Consider the following 23,858-nt stretch of genomic DNA (forward strand, 5'->3'; position numbering starts at 1 on the left):
TATGAGGCCAAAAGAAATGTTCATGCAACACATCCAAAGTTTTAGCAACCCCAAAATGTCCCATTAAGCCCCCCTCATGAGCTTCTCTAACAAGAGATAATCTAATAGAGCATTGGGGAACACAAAGACGTTTTCCTTTAAAAAGAAAGCCATCTTGAATAAAAAAATCTTTGTGTCCTCCCTTAAGACACTCTTGATAGAGGAGAGAAAAATCAAGGTCATCATGATAAAGTTCCTTAATGTGATCAAAACCAAGATATTGAGAGGTTAAAAGATTTAGCAAGGTGTATCTTCTAGAAAGAGCATCCGCCACAATATTTATTTTGCCTTGCTTGTGTTTGATCACATAAGGAAATTGCTCAATGAATTCCACCCACTTAGCATGCCTCTTGTTAAGTTTGTTTTGGCTTTTCAAATATTTAAGAGATTCATGATCACTATGTATCACAAACTCTTTGGGAAAAAGATAGTGTTGCCAAGTAAACAAAGCCCTAACAAGTGCATATAATTCCTTATCATAGGTGGAATAGTTGAGATGACTTCCCTTCAATTTCTCACTAAAATAGGCTATGGGGTGGCCCTCTTGAAGGAGAACAGCCCCAATACCTATGCTTGAAGCATCACACTCAATCTCAAATGTCTTAGTGAAATTAGGAAGGGCCAAGATGGGAGCATTAGTCAATTTTTCTTTCAAAGTATCAAAAGCATTTTGTTGTGCTTCTCCCCAATGAAAGACCACATCCTTTTTCACTATGTCATTGAGTGGTGCGGCAATGGTACCAAAGTTTGGGACAAATCTTCTATAGAAAGAAGCAAGCCCATGAAAACTTCGGACCTCATTCAAAGATTTCGGTGTAGGCCACTTTTGAATGGCCACCACCTTGGTTTTGTCCACATGGACCCCTTTACAACTCACAACAAACCCTAGGAATTCTATATGATCAAGAGCAAACATACATTTAGCAAGGTTAGCATACAAATGTTCCTTCCTAAGGGTTTCCAAAACTTGCCTAACATGCAACCTATGGTCATTCAAAGATAAGCTATAAATGAGAATGTCATCAAAGTAAACCACAACAAACTTACCAATGAAAGGTCTAAGAACATGATGCATGAGGCGCATGAAGGTACTTGGTGCATTAGTTAAACCAAAAGGCATAACTAACCACTCATATAAACCAAAGTTGGTCTTAAAAGCCGTCTTCCATTCATCACCCGGTTTGATACGGATTTGATTGTAGCCGCTTTTAAGATCAATCTTTGAAAAGATTTTTGAACCATGTAATTCATCCAACAAATCATCTAATCTAGGTATGGGATGCCTATACTTAATGGTTATGTTATTTATGGCCCTACAATCCGAACACATTCGCCATGTGCCATCCTTTTTTGGCACTAAGATGATAGGCATAGCACAAGGACTCATGCTATCTTGCACCCACCCTTTTTCAATCAAAGCCTCAACTTGTTGGCGAATTTCCTTGGTTTCACTTGGATTGGTCCTATATGCGGGACGATTTGGTAAAGAAGAGCCCGGTATCAAATCAATTTGGTGCTCAATCCCTCTCAAAGGTGGAAGGCCATTTGGAGGATCTTGAAACACATCTTTGAACTCTTCTACCAAATTTTCCAAGCAATGAGGACTATCAACAAGTGTTTCTATGCTAAGAGTTCTAGGGATGGCTAAAAAAAGAGGATGATGAGCCACTATTTCCCTTTCAATGTCACGCCTAGACACAAGGAGTGTAGGCTTAGAACTCTTATCTTTTTTATCTTTTTTATCTTTTTCACTCTCCCTCTTTTTCTTCATGATAACTTGGTCCTCATGGACTTCTCTTGGAGAGAGAGATTTTAAAGTAACCTTGTGACCATGGAATTCAAAAGATAATTTGTTGGTAAAGCCATCATGTAAAACTTTTCTATCAAATTGCCAAGGCCTTCCCAAAAGAACATGAGTGGCTTCCATGGGCACAACATCACATAATACCTCATCTTTGTATTTTCCAATGGAGAAATGGATGAGGACTTGTTTATTAACAATTATTTCTCCTACTTCACTAAGCCATTGTAATTTGTAGGGCTTTGTATGAGAGATAGTAGGCAATCCAAGCTTATCTACTACTCTTGTACTAGCCACATTTGCACAACTACCCCCATCCACTATCAAGGAACAAATGTTGTTTTGAATAAGACATCTTGTATGGAAAATATTTTCCCTTTGACTTTCATCAAAAGGTTGTGAAACTTGTCCAAGAAGTCTTCTCACAACTAACAAGTCCCCTTCAAGTGGACATTCACTCTCTTCCTCACTAGATGCATGAGAATGCAATGAATGCTTTGAAGAATCCGAATCATGCTCACTAACTACAATGCCCTCATGCATGTACATACTTCGTTTTGAAGGACAATTTGCAGCAATATGACCATAACCCATACATTTAAAGCATTTAGTGTTAGATGTTCTAGTGGGAGACTTAGGTCTAGATGTTGATGGCTTAGATTCCTTGGGTTTGAAAGAAGAATCTTTGGAAGGATGTTTTGAAAAAGAAGTTTTGTTTCTCCAAGACTTGGAGTAGTATCCATTATTGGAAGCATTTTTAAAAGAGTTTTTCTTAGCAAGTTGGGCTTCCACCTTCATTGCAAGATGAACTAAAGAGCCCAATGATGAATACTCTTGTAACTCAACAATGTCTTGGATATCCTTCCTAAGACCACTCACAAACCTAGCAACCATGGCTTCTTCACTTTCTTCTAATTCAATTTTAAGCACAAGCGTCTCAAGCTCCTTATAATATTCATCCACATTTAGCGTGCCTTGTTGAAACCGTTGGAGTCTCAACATGAGGTCTTTCCTAAAATGTGGGGGCACAAACCTAGCGCGCATATGATCCTTTAAAGAGTTCCAAGAGTCCACGGGAGGACCCTTGTGATAGATAATGTCCTTTACAATCCCATGCCACCATTTCATGGCATAATCACTAAACTCTAGGGTGGCTAGCTTGAGCTTATGCTCATCTTGGATCTCATGGATCTCAAAAATTTGTTCACACTTAGCCTCCCAATCTAAATACACATTTGGATCACTAGAACCATTAAAACAAGGTAGTTTGACCGAAGGAAGCTTGGACTTTGCATCATGGTAGAAGCCATTGCCGTAGTGAATTCTTTCCCCTTGGTGATGATGTCTTTGTCCATGGACTTGGGGTGGAGGTCTCCTTCTCCTATGCTCATCTTCACGGCCAACATCATTTGAAGAAGCTCTTGAAGATGGTCTATGAGAATGATGTCCATCATGGATAGAAGGAGATGGTCTAGTTTGTTTGACCTCCATCTTTTGCAATTTCTCTTCCAACCTTCTAATTGTTCTTTGAGCTTCATGTAATTCACCAAGAATTGAAGCTTTGGAAGGAGAATTCTGCTTGGAGGATGCATCACTTGAAGATCCAGCCATTTGTAATTAAAAAACAGCAAACACACAAAACAGCAAACAAGTTAAAAATTAGCAAAAACAGTGAGCTTTCCAATTGAAACTGCCGAAGTGAATTTAAGGCTGAAAAGATATCACTCTCAAAGAAATAATGTTCTTGCACCAATCTGATCTTGAGGCCTTGGAATCCTCAAATGAAATATGTCAAAGCAAGCACACCAATCTTAAGAGCAAACCACCACAAAACCAATGAAACAATAAAGACAAACAAGAAAAGGTATAAGCAAGGAAAGGTAATTGCAAAAGGAAAACTATGTGTAAGACAAACTCAAAGAGTAAGAATGAAAGACAATCAAGAAAATAAAGAACTCAATGAGAAAAGTAGGCACACAAAAGAATACCTAAGGAAAAGCACTAGAGTAGATGAAGAAAACAAAAAAAATTTAGCTACTGGAAATTTTTTTTTTTTTAATGCAAACTGTGTTTGATATTCACTGATTTAACTGGAACGTTGTAGAGCGAACTGGATTATGAAATTTATACCACAGAATCTTCAAGATGTTAACTCAAAAATGGCACTGGAATCAATTAAAAACAGTAAGCCAATTGAGAGAAATAAATTTTTTAAAATCACTGCCAGATTACCGTATTTTTTTCGGCAGGAATGTACACTTTTTTTATTTTATTTATCATTTTTTGTGTACTTCATATTTTTGAATGATTCTTTTTTCTATTCTTTTCTAACACTTTCAATATCTCAAATCCAGAATTTCAGAATTTTACAGTACGTAAATCAATTGCAATAAGGAAAAACAGTAAGCACTTTTTTCAGAAACAGAGGAATCCTAATAGGAATAAAAAAACAGGATGATGAACTAGCAAAGACATAATAGAAAATGATGTATTGGAACTTGTATAGGTCTAGAATACAAGTATGAACTCAATGCTAAAAAGAAAATGCTCAAAGGATCAACATCAATTCAGAAAAAATATATGACACCAAAGCAAGAAACAATCAAAACAATAAAAGTACTACTAGAAGTAATGACATATATGGAATAACATGACTAAGACAAAACTTAACAAGATTCAAAAATTAAAAGACACAACACAAATTGTAACAAGTGGAAGGAAGCTTAAGGTAAACTCTAGGAAGGATAATGCCATTCCAAAAGAGCAACCATACTCATAAGAATTATGAGTGCCATAAACCTTTCCACAAACACTTGGAGCAAAAGAAAAACAGCAAGAATACTCAATTAAAATTCTAAAACAGAAACTTAAATTGCAAGAAAAATTAAAGAGCTCTTGAAATAAAGTGCACACAACTCAACAATTAAACAAGAATGAACCTAAGACTCATGATACCACATGATGTGATTCCAATAGCCACATAGAACAAGATTCTTGACACTTTGAGGAATCACCTTGAGCTGGAAAATAAAGAGGCACTTTCTTAGAAGTTGGATCATGGTTCTAAGTCAAGAACTCACCAAAACAAGTACCAATTCCCAAACTCATTTGGATGAACCAAATATTGTCAAATTGAATCAACAAAGGAATTATAAAAGAGAAGACCGAACAGAATTAAAACACAAACAAATGTACCGAACAGAATTTAGAAAACCAAAACATAGGTGCTGGAAAATTAAGGACAGCCGAACCAAAAAATGCTCAAGAACACAAGACAACAAGAGTAATTGAAAGAGAAGAAAGGAAGGAGAAGAGAATGCTCATGAAGATGGAAGATAGGTTGGATGATCACGCCACTAGAAGTATGGATGCTCCTAGATGAGTGTGGAAGCCGCCACTTGAGGAAACCATGGTCCTTCAAGATAAGACTAGAGTAGAAGCTCAAAAGCTCTCCAAATGCTCACTCCAATTTTGAGTATAGTTTCTTTAGATGAATTCAAATCTGAATTTTACAAAGGAAGCACCTCTATTTATAGCCTAAGGTGCTGAAAAATAGGTGGGAAATTTCAAATAAACTCATTTGAAATTCCCACCAAAAACAAGTCACATGGGAGGTGTGACCTTTTTCTACTATGACACCTCCCAAAAACTACACCTACACCTATCTACTAATACACCCCCCTAAAGGTCCTATTTAAAACCTAAAAGATGCTATAACAAAAGAGGTTTCTAAGGTTTCCCTCTAAGCACCTTCAACTAAAGACACTACAAAAAGAGAAAATAAATGTCCTCTTGCTCCCAAGGCTTTGAACATGCTTCTTGTAATCCTTTGAGGTGGACTTTGACCTCCATGGGCATCCTCCATTTGTGCCTCCACCTCTTCTTGAGCTTGATGAGTGGCCTCCATGACGTCTGCCGAACTTCCTTGATCAACGAGCACTCGGTGGACCTTTCTCCCAGCCGTGACGACCGAGATGACAACGGGATCGTTGTCATGGGGCACCACATCTCGGAGATCCCTTCTTGTGAACACAATATCTGACTCCCAGGGCTCCCCCGAGAGCCTCTCTTCGATTGAATTTACCCCCCTCGCGTATTTCTTCCGCTGGGAGGCGGTGGGTCCTCCGCCGGAAAAACCTCCAGCAATGGTGTGGACCTCGCCAAGCACAGGCATCTCGTGGTGGACTCTGCGACATAATCTTTCAAAAACCTCCAGCAATGGTGTGTGACGGCAGGGTGGCGGTCGTGGTGGACTCTGCGACATAATCTTTCAAAAACCCAGTCCTCACCAGCTCATCTAGCTGGTAGCCCAACGACAGGCAATTATCAATCTGGTGCCCGAAAGCCTCGTGAAATTCGCACCAAGAGTCTTTACGGGGCCCTAGCACCTTGTCGGTCTTCGCCGGTCGCCTCAGCCTCTCGGCTATGTTGGGCACGGCGATCAAATCCTTCAACTCGACCACGAAGTTGTACCTCGCCGGTCTTGCTCTTTCTCTGGTGGGGCGTTCGCCTCCTGCAGTGCCCCGAGGCTGGGGCTTTCTGGCCTCGTAGGGGCGTCTCGCCTCTGGCTTCTTTCTCCCCGTCGTGGTCTCATTGACTCGGACGGGTTGAACTCGCGCCGGTCCCCTCGAGCGTGAGGGCACGGCACTGGTGCGCTTCACACATACCTCCCCTTCCGAAGCAATATGCTCCACCGCCCTACGCCGTAATTCAGCGAAAGTCCTGGGTCGATTGCGGATAATAGATTCTCCAAAGGACCCTGGGCATACGCCTTTCACAAATGCGTACACGATCATAGGCTCCTCTGTTGTACCAACTTTCACGACCTGGGCCCCGAAGCGATTGATATACTCCTTCAGGGTCTCCCCCTGATACTGCTTCACGTCAAACAGGTCGTAGGAGACCGGCGGCGGGGCCTTGTTGGCCAAATACTGTTCTCTGAATAACCGCGACAACTGGCGGAAAGATGTGATATGGCCCTCGGGAAGGCTGATGAACCAGTCCATAGTCATCCCGGTCAGGGTGCTCATGAAGAGCTTGCACTTGGCGGCATCAGAGCCGCCTATCAGGACCATCTGCGTGTGGAACGCCGCGAGGTGCGTCTCCGGGTCCTCCATCCCAGTGAAAATTGCCTTAGGTCCCGCGAACGTGTTCGGGATTGCTGCGTCTAGGATCTCCTGCGAGAACGGAGTGGAAAACTCCCTTGGTGGGGAGTGATTCTCCACCTCGTCATGCCCAGGCCGCCTCCTATCGTTTCTCAGGCCCTGACGCAACTCCTCATTCACGCGGTGGAGCTCTTCGTTGCGCTCATGCGAGGCGTCAAGATCTGCCTGCATGCGCTCCTGCTCCATCTTCGAATCCGCCATGTCCTGCTGCAACCCCCTCATTATTTCCAGGACCTGCTGCATGGATAGGTCTGCGGGGGCTGCGCGCTGATCTTCGTCTGGTGGGGGCCATTGTCACTCCAACCTCCTTCAGCACTACCGTAACCTGGTAGATTTTCACGAACTTGTGTGATGGGACTGATGTTTTATATTGGCCCCACGGTGGGCGCCAAATGTTCCGTCCGGTTGACCGGGACGTCTTCGTGCGCGGCCTCAACCGTCAGCTAAGGACTCCTTCCCACTGATTGCCTGTGAATTCCTGCAAAAAAGAGGACAAAGAGGCGCCCTAGCGGCCGTTTGCACTCCGACGCTCAAGTCAGCCAGCAAGAAACACCAAAACTGTCCACCCACGTATCTGAGCACCGCGTATGGCACTCTGCAGGTGGTAAAAGAAACTGTGTATATGTGTGTGTGTGTTGTCCCCTTCAGGCAAAAATATTCTCCAGTCACTTGTACGTAGTCCTCAAGCGCGGGCAAGCAACCAGAGAGTTTCTCCTAAATTTGTCGAAGGTTCCAACCCTTTTTCCGACATTCCCAGCGCTATTTAAACTGCCCTAGCATTTAAAGCGCCTTAAAGCGCTTTTAATCTCAAACGTAACGCACTCATTAAAGCGCTTAATTACGAAACGTAGCGCATTTAAGACGTTGAAACGCTCGGGAGCCCTAATAGTACCTGAATGCTCGAAAGGGAAACTGTATTGAATATCTTTAATTACCTGGCACCTGACTAGAGGGTGTTTCTATTCTGGCATGGCTGTCGTACACGTGGAGGGCCTCACGACGCCATGACCCCATCTGGGGGCGTTTCTGCCCACCTGGGGACGTCTCTACGTGTGAGCCTTCCTGCTTGGGAGTGCTACTGCGCTAGGGGTGGCTTTTTGGGTGCCAACTCATGCCCCCAAGTATCTAGCCACTTACTCTGAGAGCGTATCTGCCTTCCTCTCGCACCCTGCACCCGGTTATCCTGGGCGTGACCTTCCTCTTGGGTCGTATCTGTCCCGAAGGCGTCTCTGGGGCGGCAGGGGTACTTCACGAGTCAGGCTGCCCTTTACTGGTACTATCACTATGGCCTTGAAGCCACCTTTTCCTTCTCTTTATCACTTTCCCGAGATATCGGGTCCCGAGGCTTTCCCACGGCGTCGCTCCCTCCATGGTCTTTCCTACCCATGGGTATCGGGGAACCATACCGTGGTTGCCTTGCTTTTACACTGTTTGATCTGGCGACGCCCTGGCTGGGCGACGCCTCTACTCAGGCGACGCCTTGCCTTGGCGACGCCTTGTCCTGCCTTGGCGACGCTTCCTCTTGGCGTCTCTACACCGGGGCGACACCTTGAGTTGACTTTGACTCTTCAGTTGTTGACTTTGACGTTGACTTAGTCAACGCCCTGATACGGGACGGTACAGAAGTTTTCATGGACTAGCTTCTGTCTATAGAAGATTTCTCCCAAACTTTGGTACCATTGCCGCACCACTCAATGACATAGTGAAAAAGGATGTGGTCTTTCATTGGGGAGAAGCACAACAAAATGCTTTTGATACTTTGAAAGAAAAATTGACTAATGCTCCCATCTTGGCCCTTCCTAATTTCACTAAGACATTTGAGATTGAGTGTGATGCTTCAAGTATAGGTATTGGGGCTGTTCTCCTTCAAGAGGGCCACCCCATAGCCTATTTTAGTGAGAAATTGAAGGGAAGTCATCTCAACTATTCCACCTATGATAAGGAATTATATGCACTTGTTAGGGCTTTGTTTACTTGGCAACACTATCTTTTTCCCAAAGAGTTTGTGATACATAGTGATCATGAATCTCTTAAATATTTGAAGAGCCAAAACAAACTTAACAAGAGGCATGCGAAGTGGGTGGAATTCATTGAGCAATTTCCTTATGTGATCAAACACAAGCAAGGCAAAATAAATATTGTGGCGGATGCTCTTTCTAGAAGATACACCTTGCTAAATCTTTTAACCTCTCAATATCTTGGTTTTGATCACATTAAGGAACTCTATCATGATGACCTTGATTTTTCTCTCATCTATCAAGAGTGTCTTAAAGGAGGACACAAAGACTTTTTTTATTCAAGATGGCTTTCTTTTTAAAGGAAAACGTCTTTGTGTTCCCCAATGCTCTATTAGATTATCTCTTGTTAGAGAAGCTCATGAGGGGGGTTTAATGGGACATTTTGGGGTTGCTAAAACTTTGGATGTGTTGCATGAACATTTCTATTGGCCTCGTATGCATAAACATGTTCATAGTTTGTGTGATAAATGCATAGCTTGCCGCAAAGCTAAGTCTAAAATGCATCCCCATGGTCTTTATACTCCTCTTCCTATCCCTTCAATGCCTTGGGTAGATATATCTATGGATTTCATCTTAGGCTTACCCAAGACATCAAAGGGAAAGGACTCCATTTTTGTGGTAGTGGATCGTTTTTCAAAGATGGCTCACTTTATTCCTTGCCACAAAGTGGATGATGCATGCCACATTGCAAACCTCTTCTTCCAAGAAGTGGTTCGCTTGCATGGGATTCCTAGGTCTATAGTGTCCGATAGAGATCCTAAGTTCTTGAGTCACTTTTGGAAGACCTTGTGGGGCAAGCTTGGAACTAAGCTTTTATTTTCTACCACTTGCCACCCACAAACTGATGGTCAAACCGAGGTGGTGAATAGAACTTTGGGACAACTATTGAGATGCTTTATTTCGGGGAATCCTAGAGTATGGGAGAATTTACTACCCCATGTTGAGTTTGCATATAACCGAGTAGTAAATTCTACCACCTCCCATTCTCCTTTTGAGGTGGTCTATGGGTTTAATCCCCTAACACCTCTTGATCTTCTTCCTATTCCCCTTCTTGGAGATGTCTTGTGCAAAGATGGGGATGAAAAGGCTTCTTTTGTGAAAACTTTGCATAAAGACATCAAGAAGAGAATTGAGAAGAAGGTTGGCAAGTATGCTGAACTTGCCAATAAAAGGAGAAAAGCATTGTTGTTTGATGAGGGCGATTGGGTTTGGCTTCACTTGAGGAAGGATTGTTTTCCTACTCAAAGGAAGTCCAAACTAATGCCTCGAGGGGATGGACCTTTCCAAGTCCTCAAGAGGATTAATGACAATGCTATGAGTTAGATATGCCTGATACATTCTTAGGTAGTCATACTTTTAATGTCAGCGATCTAACTCCTTTTTCTGTAGGTCTCCAGAATTCGTGGTCGAATTCTCTCCAACTCGGGGAGTATGATGGAGATCAAGCCCAAGAGGACATGGAGGCCAATCAACAAGATCAAGAGGAGGTGGAGGTACAAATAGAAGACGCCCATGGAGGTCAAAGTCCACCTCAAAGGATTACAAGAAGCATGTTCAAAGCTTTGGGAGCAAGAGGACATTTATTTTCTCTTTTTGTAATTTCTTTAGTTGAAGGTGCTTAGAGGGAAACATTAGAAACCTCTTTTGTTTTAGCATCTTTTAGGCTTTAGTTAGGAGCTTTAGGGGGGTGTATTAGTAGATAGGTGTAGGAGTAGAATAGGAGGTGCCAAAGTGAAGGAAAGAGTCACACCTTCCTTATGCTTGGAATAGGCGCCGATTTTGAATAGTTTTTAGGAGGGAATTTTGAATTCTCTTAGCTTTATTTTTCAGCACCTTAGGCTACAAATAGAGGTGCTCTCCTTGTAAAATTGAGATTGGAATTAATCTAAGAAAACTCTACTCAAATTTTGAGTGACCTTTGGAGAGCTTTTGGAGCCTTCTTCTCTAGTCTTATCTTGATGGATCAATGGAGTCCTCAAGTGGCGGCATCACTCTCATCTAGGAGCATTCCACACTTCTAGTGGCGAGATCATCCATCCTCCTTTCATCTTCATGAGCATTCTCTTCTCCTTCCTTTCTTCTTCTTCAATTGTTCATGTTGCTTTGTGTTCTTGAGTTTTTTAGTTTCGGTTTTTCTATTTTCCAGCACTATGTTCTGTTTTGTTCTTAATTTTGTTCGGTTCATATGATTAATTGCTTAATTCTGTTCGGTCATTCCATCTTTCATTCTCTTTGTTGATTCAATTTGACAATATTTGGTTCATCCAAATGAGTTTGGGATTTGGTACTAATTTTGGTGAGTTCTTGTCTTAGAACAATGATCCAACTCTAAGAAAAGTGCCTCTATATTTTCCAGCTCAAGGTGATTCCTAAGAATGTCAAGAATCTTGTTCTATGTGGCTATTAGAATCACATCAGAAGGCCTCAGGTCCCGATAACCCGGGGCAGCGATAAAGAGAAGGAAAAGGTGGCTTCAAGGCCATAGTGATAGCACCAGTGTAGGGCAGCCTGACTCCTGAAGTACCCCTGCCGCCCCAGAGACGCCTTTGGGACAGATACGACTCAAGAGGAAGCTCACGCCCAGGGTAGCCGGGTGCAGGGTACGAGAGGAAAGCAGATACGCTCTCAAAGTAAATGACTAGATGATTGGGGGCATGAGTTGGCACCCAAAAAGTCACCCCTAGCGCAGTAGCACTCCCAAGCTGGAGGACTCACACGTAGAAACGTCCCCAGATGGGCAGAAACGCCCCCAGATGGGGTCACGACGTCGTGAGGCCCTCCACGTGTACGACAGCCATGTCAGAATAGAAACACCCTTTAGCCAGGTGCCAGGTAATTAAAGTCATTCAATACAGTTTCCGTTTCGAGCGTTCAAGTACTATAATGGCTCCCAAGCGTTTCAACGTCTTAAATGCGCTATGTTTTCTAATTAGATACGCTGATTGAGTGCGTTACATTTGTAATTAAAGGCACTTTAAGGCGCTTTAAATGCTTGGGTAGTTTAAATAGCGCTGAGAATGTTTGAAACGGGGTTCGAACTTTTGGCGAATTTACCATAACTCTCTAGTTGCTTGCTCGTGCCTTGTGGTTACGTACAAGAGACTGGGGAATGATCTTTGCCTGAGGGAGAACACACACACACCTTACACAGTTCTTTTTAGCACCTTCAGAGTGCCATACGCGGTGCTCAGAGACGGAGGTGCACAGTTTTGGTGTTTCTTACTGGCTGACTTGAGTGTCGGAGTGCAAACGGCCGCTAGGGCGCCTCTTTGTCCTCTTTTTTGCAGGAATCCACAGGTGACCAGTGGGGAGAAGTCCCTAGCTAACGGTTGAGGTCGTGCACGAAGACGTCCCAGTCAACTGAACGGAACAGCATATATATATATATATATATATATATATATATATATATATAATCTTCTAACTTATCTGCTGCGCAATCAACTAGTTTAACTAACATAATTGGCAAAACTTGCTCAACTGCGTGAACTCAGCAATACTTGAGCTTAACCCTCCACGTACCGCTTTTAACTCGAGCAAATTGTTAACCTTATAACAAACTTGGCAAACTGTTAACTCAAAGTAAATTTGAGCAATTATCAACTCTTCGGCGATGACATTCAATAAAACTTGTGAACTTAAGGCAACAAACCTTAACATAAAATCACTTACTAGGCAGCAGGTTTTGACTCAAACTAGTATTAAAATACAGTTTACCTGATCTGCCAAGTGAAGTGCCCCCTACTTCTGTCATCGCCAGGAACTCTTCTGATCTGGCACTCGCCGCACAACCCCTTCACTGTCTCAACCTTCACGCCATTGGGTTCTGGCGACGTTATCTTTCTTCTTTGCATAACTTGATCATTGTTCCCTCATCTGGGGGTAGAGGCGCCTTTCGGATCCTTGTCTACCTCTCTTCGAACCTACCTCAGTTATCCTTTATCTTCTTCCACCCTTCACGCCGTACCTGAACTCGTTCAAGACGAGAAGGATTTTATCTATCTTCACACCGCTCGCAAGCGTGGAAGCTTTATCTGGCCTTACTGGGTCAATATTGATGTTTCTCTTAAAGGGGGAAAAGGCGTTTTCCATCGACCTTCCCTTCCCGCCGTTTAAGGTCACGAACATCCCTGACTTTTCAGTTTCATCTTGCCTGAACTCACTCGGAGGTGAGAAGGACTTTCTCTGGTGCCTCAACTTGCCCGGGGTGTACATCTCCTCCCCCCTGGATGCACTGAGGACTTCTAAACTGGTGCCTCAACTTTGCCCCAGGAATTACATCTCCTCTCTCGCTGGAGGCACTGAGGACTTTTAATCTTGCCTTTATCTGCTTGTGCAGAGAGGTCTTTCAATCTGTTCTTGCCTGCACTCGCTCAAAGGCGAGGAGGACTTCTTCTATTCTCGCCTGCACTCGCTCAAAGGCGAGGAGGACTTCTTTTGTTCTCACCTGCACTCGCTCAAAGGCGAGGAGGACTTCTTCTGTTCTCGCCTGCACTCGCTCAAAGGCGAGGAGGACTTTTTCTTGCCTGCACTAGCTCAAAGTCGAGGAGGAATTTTTCTTGCCTGCACTCGCTCAAAGTCGAGGAGGACTTTTTCTTGCCTGCACTCGCTCAAAGTCGAGGAGGACTTTTTCTTGCCTGCACTCGCTCAAAGTCGAGGAGGACTTTTTCTTGCCTGCACTCGCTCAAAGTCGAGGAGGATTTTTTCTTTCCTGCACTCGCTCAAAGTCGAGGAGGAATTTTTCTTGCCTACACTCGCTCAAAGGCGAGGAGGTCCTTTTCTCTTTCTCGCCTGCACTCGCTCAAAGGCGAGGAGGTCTTTTTCTCTTTCTCGCCTGCACTCGCTCAAAGGCGAGGAGGTCTTTTTCTTGCCTGCACTCGCTCAAAGGCGAGGAGGACTTTTTCTCTTCTTGCCTCAAGACGCACGAGAGCGTTGAGGTCTTTAATCATCACTGGTGCCTCCTGTACCGTCCCGTATCAGGGCGTTGATTAAGTCAAGGTCAAAGTCAACGACTGGAGAGTCAAAGTCAACTCAAGGTGTCGCCCAGGTGTAGAGACGCCAAGAGGACAAGGCGTCGTCAAGGCAAGGCATCGCCTGGGTGGAGGCGTTGCCAAGGCAAGGCGTCGCCCGGGTAGAGGCGTCGCCCAACCAGGGCATCGCCAGATCAAACAGTGTAAAAGCAAGGCAATCACGGTGTGGTTCCCCGATACCCATGGGTAGGAAAGACCATGGAGGGAGCGACGTCGTGGGAAAGCCTCAGGTCCCGATATCTCGGGAAAGTGATAAAGAGAAGGAAAAGGTGGCTTCAAGGTCATAGTGATAGTACCAGTGAAGGGCAGCCTGACTCGCGAAGTACCCCTGCTGCCCCAGAGACGCCTGCGGGACAGATACGACCCAAGAGGAAGGTCACGCCCAGGATAACCGGGTGGAGGGTGTGAGAGGAAGGCAGATACGCTCTCAGAGTAAGTGGCTAGATACTTGGGGGCATGAGTTGGCACCCAAAAAGCCACCCCTAGCGCAGTAGCACTCCCAGGCAGGAGGACCCACACGTAAAAACGTCCTCAGATGGGCAGAAACGCCCCCAGATGGGGTCATGGCGTCGTGAGGCCCTCCACGTGTACAACAGCCATGCCAGAATGGAAGCACCCTCTAGTCAGGTGCCAGGTAATTAAAGATATTCAATACAGTTTCCCTTTCGAGCATTCTGGTACTATTAGGGCTCCCAAGCGTTTCAACGTCTTAAATGCGCTACATTTCGTAATTAAGCGCTTTAAAGAGTGCGTTACGATAGAGATTAAAAGCGCTTTAAGGCGCTTTAAATGCTGGGCAGTTTAAATAGCGCGGAGAATGTCGGGAAAAGGGTTGGAACCTTTGGCAAACTTACGAGAAACTCTTTGGTTGCTTGCCCGTGCTTTAAGGTTACGTACAAGTGACTGGAGAATATTTTTGCCTAAACGAGAGAATACACATACAGATACACAGTTCTTTGACCACCTTCAGAGTGCCATACGCGGTGCTCAGATACGTGGGTGGACAGTTTTTTTTGGTGTTTCTTGCTGGCTGACTTGAGCGTCGGAGTGCAAACGGCCGCTATGGCGCCTCTTTGTCCTCTTTTTTGCAGGAATTCACAGGCAAACAGTGGGAAGGAGTCCTTAGCTGACGGTTGAGGTCGCGCACGAAGACGTCCCGGTCAACCGGACGGAACATTTGGCGCCCACCGTGGGGAATGGTTCTCCGTCTCGTCCTGTCCAGGCCGCCTTCGATCGTTTCTCAGGCCCTGGCGCAACTCCTCATTCACACGGTGGAGCTCTTCGTTGCGCTCATGCGAGGCGTCAAGATCTGCCTGCATGCGCTCCTGCTCCATCTTCGAATCCGCCATGTCCAGCTGCAGCCCCCTCATTATTTCCAGGACCTGCTGCATGGATAGGTCTGCTGGGGCTGCACGCGCTGCTCTTCGTCTGCTGGGGGCCATTGTCACTCCAACTTCCTTCACCGTTACTGTAGCTTGGTAAATTTTCCTCGAACTTGCGATGGGACTGATGTTTTATATCGAGCCCCACGGTGGGCGCCAAATGTTCCGTCCTGTTGACCGGGGGAGTTTTCCACTCCTTTCTCGCAGGAGATCCTAGATGCAGCGATCCCGAACACGTTCGCGGGACCCAAGGTAATCTTCACTGGGATGGAGGACCCAGAGACGCACCTCGCTGCATTTCACACACAGATGGTCCTGATAGGCGGTTCTGATGCCGCCAAGTGCAAGCTCTTCATGAGCACCCTGACCGGGATGGCTATGGACTGGTTCATTAGCCTCCCCGAGGGCCATATCACATCTTTCCGCCAGTTGTCGCGGTTATTCAGAGAACAGTATTTGGCCAACAAGGCCCCGCCGCCGGTCTCTTACGACCTGTTTGACGTGAAGCAGTATCAGGGGGAGACCTTGAAGGAGTATATCAATCGCTTTGGGGCCCAGGTTGTGAAGGTTGGTACAACAGAGGAGCCTATGATCGTGTACGCATTTGTGAAAGGCGTATGCCCCGGGCCCTTTGGAGAATCCATTATCCGCAATCGCCCTAGGACTTTCGCTGAATTACGGCGTAGGGCGGTAGAGCATATCGCTTCGGAAGGAGAGGTATGTGTGAAGTGCACCAGCGCCGTGCCCTCACGCCCGAGGGGACCGGCGCGAGTTCAACCCGTCAGAGTCAATGAGACCACGACGGGAAGAAAGAAGCCAGAGGCGAGACGCCCCTACGAAGCCAGAAAGCCCCAGCCCCGGGGCTCCGCAGGAGGCGAACGCCCTGCCAGAGAAAGAGCAAGACCGGCGAAGTACAACTTCGTAGTTGAGTTGAAGGATTTGATCGCCGTGCCCAACATAGCCGAGAGGCTGAGGCGACCGGCGAAGACCGACAAGGTGTTAGGGCCCCGCAAAGACTCTTGGTGCGAATTTCACGAGGTTTTCGGGCACCAAATTGATAATTGCCTGTCGTTGGGCTACCAGCTAGATGAGCTGGTGAGGACTGGGTTTTTGAAAGAGTATGTCGCAGAGTCCACCACGACCGCCACCCTGCCGCCGCCGGCAGATGAGCCAGCACACGAGATGCCTGTGCTTGGCGAGGTCCACACCATTGCTGGAGGTTTTTCCGGCGGAGGACCCACCGCCTCCCAGCGGAAGAAATACGCGAGGGGGGTGAATTCAATCGAAGAGAGGCTCTCGGGGGAGCCCTAGGAGTCAGATATTGTGTTCACAAGAAGAGACCTCCGAGATGTGGTGCCTCATGACAACGATCCCGTTGTCATCTCAGTCGTCACGGCCGGAAGGAAGGTCCACAGAGTGCTTGTTGATCAAGGAAGCTCGGCGGACGTCATGTTTCTGTCGACCTTTAATAAGTTACGGTTGTCCCCCGATCTGCTGAGTCCCTATACGGGATGCTTGTATGGGTTTGGGGATAACCAGATAGAGGTCCGGGGGTACCTGGAGTTGAGGACTACGTTCACAGACGGAGAGGCCTCCCGTACAGAGAGCATTCGGTACCTCGTCGTGAACGCCAATTCTGCATACAATATTTTGCTGGGCAGACCAGCGTTAAACCGTCTGAGTGCAGTATCCTCCACCCGTCACATGAAGATGAAGCTACCGGACCTCAGTGGCCGGGTGATAGTCATCAGATCAGACCAGGAGGAGGCGAGGAAATGCTACGAAAACAGCCTGAAGACGAAGAGAGGCGTTTTCATGGTGTACGAACGTCCGCCGAGCGCGGACGCCACGATGATTGAGGCGACGCCCGCTGGACTGACGTCTGAAGAGGCCATAGCAGAAAGGGCGATGCCCGAAGCAGATGTGCCAATGGAGGAGGCGCCCGTAGAAGAGGCGGTGCCCGCCGAAGAAGCGGCGCCCGTAGAAGAAGCGGCGCCCGTCGAGGATGATAGTAGGGAGCAACCTGCAGCTAACGCCCTAGAAAGGGAGATTGGCGGCAAAGCTTTCAAGTTAGGAAGTTCGCTAAGTCCAGAGGAACAGGAAGGGGTGGCAGAAGTGATTTCGCGCCACCTGGATGCCTTCGCATGGTCCGCCTCGGATATGCCGGGCATCGACCCCGATTTCCTGTGTCACCACCTCAGCATGGACGCCACGGTCCGCCCCGTGCGTCAGAGAAGGAGGAAGTTCAATGAGGAGCGACAACAGGTGGTGAAAGACGAAACGCATAAGCTGCTGAGTGCTGGCCACATTAGGGAGAGATTCAGTACCCTGAGTGGCTCGCCAACGTCGTCTTGGTGAAAAAGGCGAGCGGAAAGTGGAGAATGTGCGTTGACCTCACGGACCTGAACAGGGCGTGCCCAAAGGATTCCTATCCGTTGCCCAGCATCGACGCCTTAGTGGACAGCGCGTCCGGCAGCAAGGTGTTAAGCTTCCTGGACGCCTTCTCAGGGTACAACCAAATCAAGATGCACCCAAGAGACGAGAGCAAGACTGCGTTCATGACTGAAACATGCAGTTATTGCTATAAGGTGATGCCCTTCGGGCTCAAAAATGCGGGCGCCGCGTACCAGAGGTTAATGGACAAGGTCCTGGCGCCAATGCTTGGGAGGAACGTATACGCTTATGTAGACGACATGGTGGTGGCGTCGCAGAACAGGGTGCAGCACATGGCAGACTTGGAGGAGTTGTTCAACACAATATCCAAATACCGCCTCAAGTTGAACCCCGAGAAGTGTGTTTTCGGGGTAGAGGCCGGTAAATTCTTGGGTTTTCTGCTCACCGAGAGGGGGATAGAGGCGAACCCCGACAAATGTGCGGCTATTATCGCCATGCGGAGTCCGACATCGGTAAAGGAGGTGCAACAGTTGACAGGGCGGATGGCGGTGCTCTCGAGGTTTGTTTCCGCCGGAGGAGAAAAGGGGCACCCGTACTTCCAGTGCCTCAAGAGAAACAGTCGCTTTGCATGGACTGAGGAATGTGAAGCGGCTTTCGTTAAGCTGAAGGAGTACCTGGCGACGCCTCCGGTTCTCTGCAAGCCGGTAACGGGCGTGCCCCTCCGTTTGTATTTTACTGTAACGGAGCGGGCCATCAGTTCTGTATTGGTCCAAGAGCAGGACCAGAGTCAGAAGCCCATCTACTTTGTAAGCAAGGCCTTACAGGGGGCTGAGACAAGGTACCAAGCACTGGAGAAGGCGGCGCTGGCGGTAGTGTTCTCGGCTAGGAGGCTCCGTCATTACTTCCACAGTTTTACGGTGGTGGTGATGACCAACCTCCCTATACAGAAGGTGCTGCAGAAACCCGATGTGGCAGGAAGAATGGTACGTTGGGCAGTGGAACTGTCAGAATTCGACATACAGTACGAGCCTAGAGGATCCATCAAAGGGTAGGTGTACGCGGATTTTGTAGCAGAACTTTCGCCCGGAGGTGAGCAAGAGGTGGAAGCGAGTTCACAGTGGCTGCTCTCGGTTGATGGCTCCTCAAACCAACAAGGGAGTGGTGCGGGAATAGTGCTGGAAGGACCTGACGGCATACTGATTGAGCAGGCCTTGCGTTTTGCCTTCAAGGCAAGTAACAATCAAGCAGAATATGAAGCCCTGATTGCAGGAATGCTCTTGGCCAAGGAGATGGGCGCACAGAACCTCCTAGTGAAGAGCGACTCCCAGTTGATTACGGGGCAGGTGTCGGGTGAGTTCCAGGCGAAGGACCCACAGATGGTGGCGTATCTAAAATACGTCCAGTTGTTGAGAGGGGCGTTCAACGCTCTTGAGTTAATACACGTCCCGAGGGAGCAGAATGCCAGAGCTGACCTGCTCGCAAAGCTGGCCAGCTCAGGCAAGGGGGGTAGACAGAGGACAGTGATCCAGGAGACTCTCAAAGCTCCGCGTCGATTCGTGGAAGACAACAGGGTGGATGTCCTCCAGATTTATGCATCAAGGGGAAGGCCGAGGAGTCACTCCTCTTTGACCCAAGATACGCAGAGGGCGCCCCGCATCAGTATATACGCGGGTGTGTCTGAGGAAGAGCAGATGCAGGTCTGTGTCCTGTCCAAGGGAGACACCTGGATGACGCCCTATAAACGATACCTGGCGGATGGGGCTCTTCCAGTGGACCCTGAAGAGGGTAAGAAAATCAAAAGAAATGCCGCAAGATATACTTTGGTGGATGGGGTGCTGTTCAGGCACGGTTTCACTCACCCTATCCTAACATGCGTCAGTGGCGATGAGCGCACCAGGATAATGGCGGAGCTACACGAAGGCATCTGCGGAAGCCATGTAGGAGGAAGGTCCTTAGCCTCCAAGGTAATACGCGCAGGTTTCTTCTGGCCAACAGTGAAAGAGGATTGCGCACGGCACGCCCAGCGGTGTAAGTAATGCCAAAAGCACGCCGACTGGCACAAGGCGCCGCCAGAAGAGTTGCGGTCCATATACAGCCCGTGGCCTTTCCACACATGGGGAATTGACATCCTGGGCCCTTTCCCACTGGCAATCAGGCAGATGAAGTATCTGATCGTCACCATCGAATACTTCACTAAGTGGATAGAGGCAGAGCCCGTGGCGCAAATCACTGCGCATAAGGTACAGCATTTTGTGTGGAGAAACATCGTGTGTCGCTTTGGCGTACCCAGGCGCCTGATATCTGACAACGGGACCCAGTTCGCCAGTCAACAGTTGAGAAATCTGTGCGCTGAAGTGGGAATCAAGCAAGTGTTCGCGTCGGTTGAACACCCCCAGACCAATGGACAGGTAGAGTCAGCAAACAGAGTTCTGCTGAGGGGGTTAAAAAGAAGGTTAGAAAAGGCCAAAGGGGCGTGGGCGGAAGAGGTGCCAAGGATTGTATGGGCATACCACACCACGCCCCAATCCTCTACTATGGAGACGCCTTTCAGTTTGGTGTACGGGTCGGACGCGATGATTCCAGTAGAAATACATGAAAGCTCACCGCGTTTTCAAAACTTTGTGGTGGAGGAATCTAATGAGGAGAGACGGGTAAACCTGGATCTACTAGAAGAGGCCAGGGAAGAAGCTAGAATAAAAGCTGAAGCGATGAAGAGAAGAGTGGAGCGGCAATATAGCTCTAAAGTAAAGCCGCGACAGTTTCAGGTGGGCGACCTAGTGATGAGGAAAGCTCACCCATACGTGTTGGAGAATAAGCTGTCTCCCAAGTGGACCGGGCCCTTCAGAGTTACTGAGGCTAAGGGCAACGGTTCGTACAACCTGGAGACTTTAGATGGAGGCCCTATCCCGCGCAGTTGGAATGCAGCCAACTTAAAATTTTATTTCAGTTGACTTATTAATGTGATGCGCTGCCTAGGCCATGGTGTCGCCAAGGAAGAAGGCGTCGCCTAGGTCTTGGCGTCGCCCAGAAAGAAGGCGTCGCCGAAACAAAAGCATGCATCGTTGGCAGAACGAGACGAAAGGAAGTCGCGCGGTATATGAAGCATATGCAAAGTAAAGTGGCGTTGTAAAGAATTATGATATTGAAAAGTTGTTGTTACAAGCAATGTTCGGTACAAACGGAGCAAACGCTACAAATCATGCAAAAACACAAACAAGCCATTTCTCAGCGCTCATCAGAGTCATCACTGGAGGAAGGCGAAGCCCCTTTCCCAGCCCGCAGCGCTTGAGTAAGTTGTGTCCTCTTTTCTTGGCTTATTTTCGAACCTGCACAAAGGGAACAGATGTATTAGAGACACCGTGAAGAAAGGCAGGCACAATTAGAAAGTAACGAAGGCCGAAGTTGCCTAAGGCAGTGGTTCTCACATATGTACTTCTCAAGAGTCCTAGCGTTGAACTCCAAGCTGATCAGCGTAGTAGAGTCAAAGCCTCCCGCCTCAGCAAGAATCCGACAAGCTATTTAATCACTTGGAGCCAGATTCTTGAGGGGTTTGGCTTTGAGGACCTTTTCCTCTCTCACCCAGTACAGCGGAAACCCATCCAGAGCGTCGGGAACAAGGTCAGTACGACAGATCTTGAAGAACCGGCCTTTCCACCCGGTGAACGAGCTCTGGAAGGGTGTGAAGAGAACCCTCCCGGGCACATTACTGAGAGTTACCCAGAGGTTGTGTCTCTGTCTCTTCACCTCAAAGAAGTGAAGAAAGAGGTCAACCGAGGGTGCACAACCCAGAAACCCGAAGAGAACGTCGAAGGCTTTGACAAAGGCCCAGCTGTTGGGGTATAACTGGGCCGGAGCAACGTTGATCTCCGTCAGCAGTTCCTTCTCGAACCAGGAGAAGGGTAAGCGCACCCCGATGGTCTTGAACACCACCTGGTAAAAGTAAAAGAAAGGGACCCCGTCGTTGGCCCGTTCGTCTCCACACACTGGCTCCCCCAGAGTGCAAGGGAGCACAGCGATGTCGTCATCGTGCCTCCTTGCGAAGGCCCGTTGGTCATAAGAACATAACTCCCCTTTGTGTTCCCGTACGACCCTGGTGGAGAGCAAGCATGAACACTCATCAAGAAGTTCACTCGAGGCCCAAGGGTACAAGTCTTTGGGACGGACCCTGGAGGAAGCATCGTGAGAAGACATTCTTTAACAAGATCAGGATGGCTAGAAATGCAAGAGTTGAGAGAAGGAAGGGTGCAAGAAGGAAGGGTACAAGAAGAAAGAACGTAAGTAGGTTATGAAGAGTGAGAAAATGATGAGGATAGTTCCAGAGTTTGAAGAGTTAAATAAAGCGGTTAGAGCGCCAAACGACGTGAATGGATGCACCGCACGATTGATACACGTGGCAGAAGATGAAAGGATGACGCTGGCACCACTGGTTTAAATCAGAAAACGTCGTATCAACAGAATATCCAGTGGTACGATGCGCCGTCGAAAGTGAGCCAGGGGTACAGCAGGAGTCAGAAAATGGAATGACTAGATACCCCATCAACCATACCAGCAGCGCCACGTGGATCAAGTCGAATGATAGAAGGTCCCATCAGCTATACAAGGAGCGCCACGTGGATGGCACAGGCAAAGCCTTGGGCTCTTCGCTGTTATCAGGCGTTGACCAAGGCAAGAATTAAGGTCAATGTCGAAGTAAAGGTAACGCTCGAGGCGTTGCCAGGAAGGACGTAAAGGGCGACGACAGCGCGAGATGTCGCGGGCGTCGCCAACCCAAATACCGACTGGCGTCACCTCCCTGATACCCACAGGTAGGAAAGACTGTGGAGGGAGAAGAAATCAAAGAAAGGCAAAGTTAGTCACAGGCGTTACCTCCCCGATACCCACAGGTAGGAAAGACTGTGGAGGGAGATGAGATCGCCAAACGCCAGCGAATTGCTGGCAGGGCGTTCCCCGATACCTATGGGAAGGAAAGACCATGGAGGGAACAGACCCTCTCCAGAGCGCTCAGCGTTTTAGACACCCGGGGACGATACGGTGCTGCTGTTAGCAGGCCTCTCCTTAGGCGTGGGCGCCGGGCGTTACGGATCAGAGAAAGGGCCTTTCGGTATCAGAGACGTCCCGTGGACGATACGGCGCCACTTGGTGAGCCTCTCCATGGGCGTGAGGGTTGGCGGGCGACCTTACCCGATCATACCAAACCGCCCAACGAAGTGTAAGAAATGGGCAGAACACAGATAAAATAATTGAAGCGTGTGAAGGGAAAAGATGAGAATGAGATCGCATAGGCAGAATCGTATGTGACAAAGAAATAAAGACAGGGCGTAGCCAGATCAAACAGTGTAAAAGTAAGGCAATCACGGTATGGTTCCCCGATACCCATGGGTAGGAAAGACCATGGAGGGAGCGACGCCGTGGGAAAGCCTCATGACCCGATATCTCGGGAAAGTGATAAAGAGAAAAAAGAGGTGGCTTCAAGGCCATAGTGATGACCTCAGGGTAGGGCAGCCTGACTCGTGAAGTACCCCTGCCACCCTAGAGACGCTTTCGGGACAGATACGACCCAAGAGGAAGGTCACGCCCAGGGTAAGCGGGTGCAGGGTACGAGAGAAAGGCAGATACGCTCTCAAAGTAAGTGGCTAGATACTTGGGGGCATGAGTTCGCACCCAAAAAGTCACCCCTAGCGCAGTAGCACTCCCAAGCAGGAGGACTCACACGTTGAGACGTCCCCAGATGGGCAGAAACGCCCCCAGATGGGGTCATGGCGTCGTGAGGCCCTCCACGTGTACGACAGCCATGCCGGAATAGAAACACCCCCTAGTCAGGTGCCAGGTAATTAAAGATATTCAATACAGTTTCCCTTTCGAGCATTCAGGTACTATTATGGCTCCCGAGCTTTTCAACGTCTTAAATGCGCTATGTTCCGTAATTAAGCGCTTTAATGAGTGCGTTACGTTTGAGATTAAAAGCGCTTTAAGGCGCTTTAAATGCTGGGGCAGTTTAAATAGCGCTGGGAATGTCGGAAAAAGGGTTG

This window comes from Phaseolus vulgaris, chromosome 5, assembly GCF_051622355.1.
Source record: "Phaseolus vulgaris cultivar YP4 chromosome 5, ASM5162235v1, whole genome shotgun sequence".
NCBI classification, from domain to species: Eukaryota; Viridiplantae; Streptophyta; class Magnoliopsida; order Fabales; family Fabaceae; genus Phaseolus; species Phaseolus vulgaris.